This window comes from Pseudopipra pipra, chromosome Z, assembly GCF_036250125.1.
Source record: "Pseudopipra pipra isolate bDixPip1 chromosome Z, bDixPip1.hap1, whole genome shotgun sequence".
NCBI classification, from domain to species: Eukaryota; Metazoa; Chordata; class Aves; order Passeriformes; family Pipridae; genus Pseudopipra; species Pseudopipra pipra.
In genome coordinates, this window is record NC_087581.1 from 73,683,209 (window position 1) to 73,694,507 (window position 11,299).

At 40.5% G+C, this 11,299-nt stretch overlaps 1 long non-coding RNA gene across 1 annotated transcript; it reads left to right on the forward strand.

Annotated features, from left to right (window-relative positions):
- Positions 1-3,922: 3,922 nt before the first annotated feature.
- Positions 3,923-9,798, forward strand: LOC135407070 (uncharacterized). The gene is made up of 3 exons (XR_010426671.1): positions 3,923-4,424; positions 8,985-9,439; positions 9,675-9,798. It is a non-coding gene; the product is annotated as an uncharacterized LOC135407070 (long non-coding RNA).
- Positions 9,799-11,299: the final 1,501 nt, after the last annotated feature.

Consider the following 11,299-nt stretch of genomic DNA (forward strand, 5'->3'; position numbering starts at 1 on the left):
CACTAACTAATGGTTCATTTAATGTCCAAGTGCTGTGAATGAAACTTCATATGATGCTTAAGGTTAATGTAATTAGAAAGTTTAGAGCAGAAACCAACTGGAATAAAAATGCAGTTTCTGTTTGACTTGATTTACCTAGATTAAATCCTATTGTCAGAATATGTTTCATGAATCAGGTCGTGTTCTAAAGCAAAGGTAGGGGTAGCCCACTGAAAAAGAACAGCAAACTGAAATCAGCCCATATAATTCTCGTATTATTAATAGGCAACATTACACTGCAGGCAGAATCCTGGGGCAGCCTTTTTACGCTCAGAGAATGTCTTCAAAATTGAGGATCAGCTGTGTCCAAAGCAGGAGCAGTGGGACTCTGGGGGTTGTGGAATGGTCCCATGAACTGAATCAGTTCCAACCAAAAGAGGAGCTCTGCAAATGGTTCCTCAGTGCTCACCAGAGCTCCATATGCACGTGTTTGCAGACAGAAATGGTACCAAAAGCCCCAGGCACCCTTATTTGGCCCTCATCAAATAACACAACAGCCCAAAAGCTGTCAGATTACGCGTCAGTTTATTTTCATTAATTGGTAAACAGCAGCTTTTAGTCAAACAGGAAATGTACAATGTACTATCCCCATGATAGTTCAGTAATAAGGATGGTGACACAACAGAATGTTCTGACACAATCTGCCTCCTTAGAAGACTCTAATCCCCATTAATTGCCATGTTAAACATGACTCAAACTCACTTTAAGAGGCAATTAGTGAAGAACACCACAAATGAATGACTAGAAGCTTCCTAGTTCCAAACTACACCACCCCCTGAAGCCAGTTTCTCCTCTGAGAGAGGACCTGCTTCACCTCCACTCACTTTTTGATGTCGGATGAAGAGGAATGGGTTAAAATGAACATGATCCCAATCAATGCAGAAGCAAGATAGAGAAAAGCGATTGTGGCTTATTCATGCATTTGAGTCACTGGGCCCATTAAACCGTTTCAGTGGAAATGTTGCTCTTTCTGCAAGTCTCTGCACAGTTATCTCCTTTCTGAACTTCAAAGAATCTCCCCAGTTCAGTTTTAGCACTACCTGGCTGTGCTCACCAAATTACAGTCCCTCTCTTCTGATCTCCATCAGGGGTCATGGACATACTCCCATCTTCCAACATGTCTTTGAACTGCAACCTTCTGAATTTGAGAGGAAAATTAGCTGAACTCCTCATCAAGGTCAAGCTGATCCTGCTTTGGTTCTTTGGTGGTTTATCAAGGTCCTCTCTCCTTCACGCTTCTGAATGTTTCTACTGTGTGGCTGTAGGATGATGATTTACTGATCCGTTTGATACCAAGACAGTGTCATTAAGGCCGTGGCTTCATGGCAATATTACATAAATCTACTTTTCTCACTTGCAGAAAATAACAGAATGGTTAAGCATAGCAGCACCCACCACAACTTATCTTACCACACATAATTTTCCTAGGAAATCCTTTGCCTCTTTGTCGTTCTACCTGTGTTCATATAACCTGGTTTGGATCATGGGCAGAAGTTTCAGGATGGGAAAGCCATCACTTGTCATTTTTCTCCTCTCAGCTGTAGCACATCTACAAAAAACTATAAAAATTATGGGAGAAGTAAAACTAACACATTCCTCTGATTACCTTCTTGGGATTCATTATTTTTTCAGTGTCATTTCTGAACAGCTTCTCTGGTGGCGAAGACACAGATCTGGATGATGTGAATTTGACAGTTCTTAATAAGAAGCAGATGGCAAATGTATTTGCAGTAATGCAGGTGGCTGGCTTTGACTCTGCTGTTTCATAGGGATGCAGATGCTACTCTGACTCAATAAATAGAAGAAAAAGAGGAGCAGGGGATTTAAACTTAGTGTTTCGTTTGGCAAACTATATGTCTGAACCTGTCTGACTTGGGAAATGGTATGTGAGGATGTTGTCACTTGGAAACTGTTTACAGGAAAGACTCAGGTAGTGATGAAGAGCTGAAACATCTGCAGAAATAGAAGTTGTTCTAGGTTAGAAAGGCCAAATGGAAAATCATACCAGTCTCAGAACACTAGGATGAAACTAGGACTGGGGATGAAGCAGCAGAACACTAATCATGAAATCTCTCCTTGAATGAAACAGAGACAAGGACAACCCTGTGCCTGTGAATCAAAGTAACACAAACTGGCTGCAGCTGCACTTCAGAGAACTCAGCCCCTTGTCATGTCCTGATGGTGTTAAGACATAATAATTGTTGTAAGGTGGGGGTAGGAGGGAGAGAGATTGAGCTCCTGATTTCTTTATTAATGTGAGGGCTATTTTGCAGCCAGTTGGAGGAAAGTTTTCCTCATTTGGCAGAGATGTTGTCTTTGCATGTGCTGGGGAGGGCATGAGAGTAGTGTGGGAGTATGTGGAGACACAAAGTCTTTATGGACAATGTTGGAAAATTGTAATATAGAAAGAGACAAATTTATAGGCAACCTGTCCAAACATTGAAAACTTCTGAAGATGGGTAAGATTGGCACAGAGCAGGATCACATGCCCTCAGTATGGATAAGAAGAACAAAAGAAATAGTGGCTGCATGACCAGTCCCAAAGAAAATGTTTTTCTTTTCACAGTTGTGGAAATATAGGCAACAATTATTAGTATTAATAAGCAGAATAATAATCAGAATTCTTGGTTATTGTTCAAAGTTGAAAATTTCAATAAGGACTTCAGAAATCTTCTCATGGGATCTTAACTGCTGTAAAGATTCTCTGTGTTAGTGATATTCAAGTACTTTTCAAATATACTGTTAACATTTAAGAGGTTGCTCTATGCTTATTCTCTAAATGCAATACCAAGAGATATATTTCATTGTCAGACCTGCTAATACACATTTTCTGAACACATGTGGTCGGGGATGAAGTGCACAGACTGGAGGCATCAGAACAGGCAAGATGAGAAAAAACAGAAGAAAACCATAAGTATAAACAAGGTCAAGTTAATATATCAGGGAAATAGGTATAAAACTTCAAGACAACGATGCAGAGACTGTGTTTGTCATTGAGGTTTGCACTGTGAGAATTCAGACAAACGTTCTTACCTCTGCCTCTTGTAGCAGTGTATAATTAACCCCTGAAGGAAGAACCTGCAGACCTCAATTGCGGATGTGCTGTGACACTGCACAAAGCACCTGGAGGAAAAAGTTCCCACTGTAGCATTTTCACACAGGCTGTTAGTGAGATCTCCTCCACACTGTCTTCTGGACTGGATGGCTGGAGGCCAGGCCCTGAGTGAGTGGTGGGGATGGAGCTGCATCCAGTTGGGATCCGGGCACCAGTGGTGTCCCCAGGGATCAGTGTTGGGCCCAGTCTTGTTTAATGTCTTTATTGATGATTTAGATGAGGAGATTGAGTCCATCAGCAGCAAATTTGCAGATGACACCAAGCTGGGGGGGAGTGTGGATCAGCTGGAAGGCAGGAGGGCTCTGCAGAGGGACCTGGACAGGCTGGAGAGTTGGGCTGATTCCAAGGGGATGAGGTTCAACCAGGCCAAGGGCCGGGTCCTGCCCTTTGGCCACAACAACCCCCGGCAGCCCCACGGGCTGGGACAGAGTGGCTGGAGAGCAGCCAGGCAGGAAGGGAGCTGGGAGTGGGGATGGACAGGGAGCTGAACAGGAGCCAGAGTGTGCCCAGGGGGACAAGAGGGCCAATGGATCCTGGCCTGGCTCAGGAACAGTGTGGCCAACAGGTCCAAGGAAGTGATTCTTGCCCTGGACTCAGCACTGGTGAGGCCACCCCTGGAGTGCTGTGTCCAGTTCTGGGCCCTCAGCTCAGGAAGGACATGGAGGGGCTGGAGCAGGTCCAGAGGAGAGCAACGAGGCTGGGGAAGGGACTGGAGCACAAGTGCTGTGAGGAGAGGCTGAGGGAGCTGGGGGGGCTCAGCCTGGAGAAGAGGAGGCTCAGGGGAGACCTCCTCACTCTCTGCAACTCCCTGACAGGAGGGGGGAGCCAGGGGGGGTTGGTCTCTTTTCCCAGGCAACTCTCAGCAAGACAAGAGGGCTGGGTCTTCAGCTGTGCCAGGGGAGGGTTAGGTTGGATATTAGAAAGAATTTCTTTCCAGAGAGGGTAATCAGATGTTGGAATGGGCTGCCCAGGGAAGTGGTGGATTCTCCATCCCTGGAGGTTTTTAAGGTGAGACTGGATGTGGCATCAGTGCCATGGGCTGGGAACCATGGTGGGGTTGGATCAAGGATTGGACTTGATGATTTTGGAGGTCCCTTCCAACTCAGCTGATTCTATGATTCTATGATTCTATGATTCTTTCAGACCGTGTGTAAGACTTTTGTGTGTGGCCAGTGTGTCGCATCCCACAACCCTGCAGAGAGATATTTAAGCATTTCCCTGTCAGCCTCACACACAAGAGGTGAAGGCAACAGTGACTTATATTGGACATGTGGGTACTCTCCTGCATTCTTTTGGGCTGCCTGTTTATTAGTGAGAGAAGACACAGCTCAGGGTGACAAAGGCTGTGTGCAGAAGCATCGGGAGGGGTCACTCATGGTGTAGAGCCACAGAGTGTGGGGCAGTGTCTGAACCTTTTCAGATCACCAGTGTAAGCATTTGTGAGGTCAAACTGTAGCACATAAAAATAGTCTGCGTTAAAACAACTCAAAAGAGAGTCCTTATATCTAGACTTTGAAACACCAAACTATTTGTTTCAGAAACAGCAGGAGCAAGCAGGAAGTCCCAAAGGACTTTAAAAAGAGGAATTCATTGACATTTCTGCGATAAAACATGACTGGGTAGGAACCAAACTTAACTGATTGCTCTTCTCTACTCTCATCTGCTTCTGCAGAACATAATTGAGCCCTAAAGCTATTGTCCATTTGACATCTCTAATGAGAAATTAACTATCATTTTATTTGTGTCGGTCCCATGCATGACGTCTCCTTGAAATGGGCAGCCCTTGAAAAACAAGGCATTATATCCTCATTTTGAACTTGGCTGAAAAATGGATGTTTCTAAGCACCAACCAGTAAGATTTAATTTATATTTGTTTAAATGGACAATGCCAGTAACAAACTGAGGCACACCTACTACGACAGTGTGGTACACCACAAGGAATCACATGGGGGTTACCTGGATTTGTAACAGACATACTTCAAGAAGAAAACAGTATACTAGCACCCACATTCAGTTTTGCAAAGTAGGGCCTTGTACAGATTTGAATATACCACCTCCTTTCCTTGGATGTGTTGTTTTTTCTAATCACAAAGTCCCCTTGGATCAAAGAATCACACTGGCTGAGCAGTGTCAACAGACAACCAAACCTGAAAAAAAACCCCAATGAGATTCCTAAGTATGCACATAGAGAATCTCTCCCTAATTAACCCCATTGAAGGGAGATTTTCCCAGTTCTCTAAAGAAGTTTGACAACAGGAAGAATCATAAGGATATATTTTATGTATTAACATAACTTCCAATTACAATTTTACCTGTCAATTTTAACCTTAATATCTGATTTTTTTGTTGTTGTTGTTTTCTTTTGCTTACCTTGACTATGAACTTACCTAGCACAAAAAACCTGCATTTAGACATGTCCAGCCTTTTAAATTTTTGTCTTCTGCCCTTGAAGCCTGAATGTCTCAAGCATCCTGGGAGCCTTCATTTCCCTCAAAAAACACACACAGGAACGAGTGGGTAATGGTGCCACTGGGCTGCACAAAATGTACCTGGAGGTCTGTAAATTATCTCTAGCCAAATGTGGGATATGAACTGATATTTGACAACAGTGACCCAGGTAAAATTCCCACAAGCTTATGGAGAAGAGGATTATCCGTGCTCTTCACAAGACCCAGACAGATGCATTTTCCTGCTATAATGTGTGTATCAAAAAAATGAAAAACATAATCTCAGCAACTGCTTTGAAAATGGTTTCATCCATTAGAGAGCAGGCCCATTATCCTGAAGCCATTTATAACACTACTCTCTCAGCAATATGTTCATGAACACTTTTATGTGACCCATCATGTTTATGAATTAATATGGGCCCATAACATTTCTCTGTTGCAAGGTAATACCTTCATCTCTGTTTCACAAAAGGGGAACCAAAGCACAGAGATATGAAACAACATGCAGGTAGAGAAACATCAGCACTTTCTGAATTGTATCTTTGGAAGAAGTGCAATTTACCCCCTTTACTCACCTTACTTATGCTGTTATGATTAGAATGTAGCTGAGGGGTTTCAATCACTATAGGAACACTAGATTTCATCATACCCCTGCATACAAACACACTAGCTGGAGAGAGACTGTAAAATATATATTCTTATATATATATTTTATAAATTTGTATATTTTATACATTTACATATATAAATATATATTAACATCTATTTATATATATAAATTTACATATGCATATATATTTATATATGTGATTTATATTGATATAACTGGGGAAAAAAAATTAATGTGTTTACTATTCTGTTCTAAAGTTATTGAAATTTAATCTGTGCTCCTGAGAAACCACGTTGATTTCACAGAGTTGGGCAAAGGGCAAGATAATGTTAAGACCCAAAAATTACAAACTCCAGCTGTTTTTGTGCTAACTGCCTTGATGTTTCCAGGCACTTCACCGTTATGCACACACACACACACTGCCCACATTATTTAAAAATAAACTTTTACTGCACCTACCCAAAAAGCATAGCCTTTCAATTTCACCTTGTAGGAAAATAAAAAAGAAATCAAAAGAGGGAGCATGTAATTTCAAAGGAAAAAATTATTTTTATTTTAACACAAAAGCAGAACCCCCCCCACACACAAATTTATCTTCGAGATTTTACTTTTCATTTATTTATAAAAGAAATTTTAAAACAGTGGTTAGTATTTCAAAACAGTCTTCAACAACCTGATCTTGCATGAAGTTTTCTAGGAATATACTTGGAAAATATGAATTTTTTACTGAGAAACCTTAGGAAAAATCAAACTTTAAAGAAATGACAGAGAAAATAATAGGCTTTGATCCAAATAGTGTATCAAGGACTTTGAACTTCCTAGTAATGGCTGGTAACCACGCAAGCTCATTTTGCACTTAGTATTCCTGTGGTAACCCTGGACGACTCAAGCCTCACTGCAGCAACTGCATATTTATCCTAATTTTTAATTAAATATTAAAAATAGATGCTGTAAAGAATAAAAAAAGAAAATTTTAGGTCTAGAAATTATTCATCTGTCACGTGTGCTGCCAGAACTTTAATCTTGAGAGGTGAAGTGGTGAAACAGTAATTCACACAAGATAAATGTGATAGACTGCACTGAATCACTTCCAGCGGGATTATTCAAGGCATGCAAAAGTTTAAGCCGTGTTTAAGGCCCCAGATTTCAGCCACAAATCCTGCTCATTTGCCTTGGAATGGGTGAAACTGTTCATCTAAATGACCTGGATGTGCTGTAATCACTGGGTATCTTTCAGTGACAACGTGTTCAAATACCAACTGCTAATTATTATTTGCAATCATTAAACTAAATCAAAGCCGATAGAAATGACCACTGCTTCAATTTGCAAGTCTTATTCTCCTTAAATTGTCCCAGGATGTTAAAGGTGGTAATTGTTTCAAAGTCCTTTGTTTGTGGGCGGGCAGAAGATCGAGTGGGAAGAGATAACATCAGTTTTTGGGGAGTAAACCCTTCGAGGGGCAAAGAATAGCTCTGGGAGACCAGTCCAGTAGAGCAAAGACACTCCTTGTTCATTATGGGTCTTGAATTGGTGCTTTTTCCAAATGGAACTCCAAGACGACAAAGCCAATCAATCAACAGGACTCTGTTACGCTGGCTTTAGTCAGTTTCCAAAGTCCAGCAAATAAAAGGCATTTTTTAATGTACTTTACAAAAACCGTTTCCTGTACATAAAGCCCATGGGCCTTTTTTTCTTGTAAGTCGATCTGCTGTTAATCTATACTCCTGGTACCACGGGATCACATAACAATCCTATTCTTCACTCAGTAGATATTCTGTAAGTGCAGAACAGTTTTTGGAAAAGTGAACCAGGAAAAAAAAAAAAATGACAGTATCAAGAATCAGATAGCAAACAAAGTTAAGACAAAAGGCTCAGGCGTTAGTCAGCTGAAATTTCTATGATGAAGTCAACCAGTTATTTCAAAAAGGTGGAGATCTGGCATTACTGCAGGTGATACATGAAAGGTATAAGCTTTGAGGCATGTAAATATCCAGAAAGGTAATAGTTTTCATCGTGGTTGTTTCCACACACACTTGCACTGGCTCAGTGACATTTGTTTATCTAAAGCAGGGTAAATTCTGGCACATAATGTCATTTTGGTTAAGATTAGATCACAACAAGACTAGACTCAAAATTCCTTTTCACACCTCCCAGAACAGTAATATTAAGACCCCAATATTCTCAAGCAAAAATAAACCAATCGTAAAAATATTGCATGTAACATAAAAAATGTACTCTAAACCAAAAAGCCACGTAGGAAATAGAAATTTCTAGAGGAGAATCGAGTATAAAATATTACCTTTCAAATCTGTTCGTGATTTATTCTAGAGACTATAGTGTGTTGATCATCAGGCTCTATATTTATGTCATTAACCTGACCTGAGTCATGGCAATGATACTACATTTTAAGACAAGAGAAAAGGAGAAAGGGAAAAAAGAAAAAGTGGCTTTCACATGGGAAATTCAATTTACTTGTGGCTCTGGTGCCCCCAGAGACCAATTTAGAGCAGGTCCTGTGATAAATCCACCACCCAATGCCATTGCAAATTGCTGGGTTAATGAAGAGAGTTCAAGTAGGGAAATGAGAGCCGAGGGTAGAAAGGTGTTGATCATCTGTAAATGACTTGCTGCAGGGAGTACGGTGTTAAAGCTCCGAGAGTGAAATGCATCGGTTTTTTTCTTGGATGATAAGCAGAAAAATGACTTCACTTTCATTTCTATATTTCACTAAAACTTCCCTGTCAAACTAATTCTTTTTCGTGTACCCGGCAGCGTGAAGTTACGGTAGAGGAATTTCACGTGCAAAGAAAGGAGTGAAAAACAGGCAGAGCAGAGAGAAAACATATGAAGGTTTTTAGGTAAGAAAATACTTTTCTAAAACAACAAAACTGCAGGTTTTAAAATGTTTGATACTCCTTACAGAAAAAAAAAATCTGTCAGTTTTCTTTAGTAAATTCTCGTATGTTGTACCTTCACACTTCTTTTTCTCATAGTTACTTACAAACAGGGAAGCAAATCATTTTTCCCGTAATACTTATGTTGTCCATAGACAGTGGCTTACTTCCCTTCCACACATACGTTCCAAAACTATAGTTTCAATCAAATTTCACTAACTTCGTGCCATGATTGAATAAGTTTTTTGTGAATTCATAATTCACATATCTTTACATTTGCATTGCAGAGTTTTTTTAAGTGCACACCTTTAGGAGTGCACCAGTCTGAAACTAGTAAGACATAACCTTTATTTCTTGGCTTGTTTTGGGGGGGGTTCTTTGTTTGTTGGTTTTATTCTTGTTGGGTTTGTTATTGTTTTTAATGGGCAGTAGCTCTATCAAGCAAAGAAAATACTGAGGACTGTTTCATCCCCTTCTGTAGATAACTGGCATTAAATTAACTAGTCTCAACTTTCAGACATCTTCAAGCATGAAACTCTTTTGAGTGACACTGTTCTCATGTTTGTAGGATTAGGATTTTCAGCAGTGTTGCTCTCTTTGGCCTCTTCAGAGCTCCACACTCCCTTGCATGATGAAGGATGTAGGACATCCAAGAGAGTTTTCAGAGTGAGCAGAATCTGCTCGTGGTGTCCAGGATCATGATCCCTTGTTACTCTTCCTGCAAATAAAAAAACTAAGAATTTAGACATTCCTATGTCTAAATTTATTTTAGACCATTATTTTAACCATTCCATCTCCTGAACCTGCGTAATATGCTGTGAAATTATCTGTGTAATTAAACTATGAAGCAGAAAGAAAAACAGCTAACATAAGATCTAAAACACACATGAGCTTCTGTATCACTTTCTAAAATTAAAGCTTTGATGCTCATTTTTTTAATAAGAAATAATTTTATGCTGTCAAGTTAGCTAAATAGTGTCATATGTTAATCTTGTGTTTTAATTGTTCCCAAGAACGTCCCTATCCCTTTTTAATTTATATGTTTAAAAGGTGCAAAGGGGAAAACTGCAACAATCCCCCAAACCAGGAAAATCAGAGCACACCTTTAAATGTTTCTCTTGAAGAAATTAATAACCTCTGTTCTAGGAGTAAAAAGAAGAACCCTTCTGCCGTCGTACCTTTTATCGAGTTAACACGTGGTAAATTGTTCATCACACGAGCATATAAATTGATTTTTCACATCCACTGTGAAGGTGTTTCTAGAGGAAAAGGGGGGAAAGGGCAGGAAGGTCATGAGAGGATGGTGTTGGTACATCCTGATAGGTACATTAGCCAAAACCAAATAGACAAACAAAAGCCCTACATATTAATGCAAATGTGCAGCCTCCGGGCAAAGGACTTTGACACCGGAGTGCGGCTTCCTTAGCAAATAGCGGGGAGAGGAGTCCTTGAATCTGTGAAGCACCTTTTAAACATATAAATTAAAAAGCAATAGGGACATTCTCAGGAACAATTAAAACACAAGATTAAGGTGTTACACTACTTAGCTAACCTGACAGCATAAAATTATTTCTTATTAAAGCAGTGAGCATCAAAGCTTTAATTTTAGAAAGTGATACAGAAGCTCATGTGTGTTTTAGATGCAGGAGCCATCGGCAAGTCCATCAGCAAGCCTTTCATGGACCGAGGCCACTCTGCTGTGCTCCTGATATCGTCGAAAATGCCGGCTAAAACAGCCACTGGATTGCTTGGAGTATGCTGGTCTTACAGAAAAAAATGGGAAGTGGCACCTCGCGGTTTCATTGCTTTTGAAAATTGGTGCGGAAAGTTAGAAAGGGCTGATGATTAAAAAGAAAAACAAACAGGAAGCAAATGTAGAGGGTGAGTTCAGAAGCTTGAGACAAATCCTCTCCACAAGTGATGCAAGAACTTTATACTGTATGGCCAATAGGTGGTACCTGATCAGAAAAACACTTTTCACCTCGTGGTCCTGATTTTGAGATGCAAGGGCAGCTTCAGACTCAAGAAGCTGGTGTGTAAAGAGCAGCTGCCCGTGTTTCATATGTGGAGCCCAAAATGCCAGTCTCAAAACACCCCTGGTCAGTGCCTGGTGCCTTGGGACACGTGTCAGTAGCACTGCTTATTGCCATCTATAAATTCACCTCTTTCCTTCACTTGGGGAAGAGGAATTTC